This window comes from Physeter macrocephalus, chromosome 12, assembly GCF_002837175.3.
Source record: "Physeter macrocephalus isolate SW-GA chromosome 12, ASM283717v5, whole genome shotgun sequence".
Classification (NCBI taxonomy): domain Eukaryota; kingdom Metazoa; phylum Chordata; class Mammalia; order Artiodactyla; family Physeteridae; genus Physeter; species Physeter macrocephalus.
In genome coordinates this window covers 50,903,512-50,905,646 of record NC_041225.1, presented here as the reverse complement: position 1 = coordinate 50,905,646, position 2,135 = coordinate 50,903,512, and the positions used below count along the sequence as shown (strand labels likewise).

The 2,135-nt window shown below is 37.6% G+C and overlaps 1 protein-coding gene across 1 annotated transcript in view; it reads right to left on the bottom strand.

Annotated features, from left to right (window-relative positions):
- LOC114487281 (latent-transforming growth factor beta-binding protein 1-like) overlaps positions 1–2,135 on the bottom strand; it is a 152,873-nt gene that overhangs the window by 31,958 nt on the left and 118,780 nt on the right. The window lies entirely within an intron of this gene.

Genomic DNA, 2,135 nt, shown 5'->3' with positions numbered 1-2,135 from the left:
TATCAATAACTACTTTAAATGTAAATGGATTAAATGCTCCAACCAAAAGACACAGACTGGCTGAATGGATAAAAAAACAAGACCCATATATATGCTGTCTACAAAAGACCCACTTCAGACCTAGGGACACATACAGACTGAAAGTGAGGGGATGCAAAAAGGTATTCCATGCAAACAGAAATCAAAAGTAAACTAGAGGGCTTCCCTGGTGGCGCAGTGGTTGAGAATCTGCCCACCGATGCAGGGGACACGGGTTTGTGCCCTGGTCCGGGAAGATCCCACATGCCGCGGAGCGGCTGGGCCCGTGAGCCATGGCCGCTGAGCCTGTGCGTCCGGAGCCTGTGCTCTGTAATGGAAGAGGCCACAACAGAAAAAAAAAAAAAAAAGTAAACTAGTTAGCAATTCTCATATCAGACAAAATAGACTTCAATATAAAGACGATTAAAAGAAGCAAAGAAGGACACTACATAATGATCAAGGGATCAATCCAAGAAGAAGATATAACAATTGTAAATATATATGCACCCAACATAGGATCACCTCAATACATAAGGCAAATGCTAACAGCCATAAAAGGGGAAATGAACAGTAACACAATCATAGCAGGGGACTTTAACACCCCACTTTCACCAATGGACAGATCACCCAAAATGAAAATAAATAAGGAAATGTAAGCTTTAAATGATACATTAAACAAGATGGACTTAATTGATATTTATAGGACATTCCATCCAAAAACAACAGGAAACACTTTCTTCTCAAGTGCTCATGGAACATTCTCCAGGATAGATCATATCGTGGGTCACAAATCAAGCCTTGGTAAATTTAAGAAAACTGAAATCATGTCAAGCATCTTTTCCGACCACAAAAAAGAGACTAGATATCAATCACAGGAAAAAATCTGTAAAAAATACAAACACATGGAGATTAACAATACACTACTAAATAACCAAGAGATCAATGAATAAATCAAAGAGGAAATCAAAATATTCCTAGGAATAAATGACAGTGAAAACACAACAACCCAAAACCTATGGGATGCAGCAAAAGCAGTTCTAAGAGGGAAGTTTATAGCAATACGATCCTACCTCAAGAAACAACCTAACCTTACACCTAAAGCCATTAGAGAAAGAAGAACAAAAAAATCCCAAAGTAAGCAGAAGGAAAGAAAACAAAGATCAGATCAGAAATAAATGAAATGCCAATAAAATGGACAACCTGGAAGAAACAAATTCTTAGAAAAGCACAACGTTCCAAGACTGAACCAGGAAGAGACAGAAAATATAAACAGACCAATCACAAGTAATGAAATTGAAACTGTTATTAAAAATCTTCCAACAAACAAAAGCCCAGGACCAGATGGCTTCACAGTTGAATTCCATCAAACATTTAGAGAAGAGCTAACACCTATCCTTCTCAAACTCTTCCAAAATATAGCAGAGGGAGGAACACTCCCAAACTCATTCTACAAGGCCACCATCATTCTGATACCAAAACCAGACAAAGATGTCACAAAAGAAGAAAACTACAGGCCAATATCAGTGATGAACATAGATGCAAACATCCTCAACAAAATACTAGCAAACAGAACCCAACAGCACATTAAAAGGATCATACACCATGATCAAGTGGGGTTTATCCCAGGAATGCAAGGATTCTTCAATATACACAAATCAATCCATGCTATAAAACATACACCATGATCAAGTGGGGTTTATCCCAGGAATGCAAGGATTCTTCAATATACACAAATCAATCCATGCTATAAACCATATTAACAAACTGAAGAAGAAAAACAATATGATCATCTCAATAGATGCAGAAAAAGCTTTTCACAAAATTCAGCACTCATTTATGATAAAAACCCTTCAGAAAGTAGGCCTAGAGGGAACTTACCTCAACATAATAAAGGCCATATATGACAAACCCACAGCCAACATCATTCTCAATGGTGAAAAACTGAAACCATTTCCTCTAAGATCAGGAACAAGACAAGGTTGCCCACTCTCACCACTATTATTCAACATAGTTTTGGAAGTGTTAGCCACAGGAATCAGAGAAGAAAAAGAAATAAAAGGAATCCAAATCAGAAAAGAAGAAGTAAAGCTGTCACTGTTTGCAGATGACATGATACT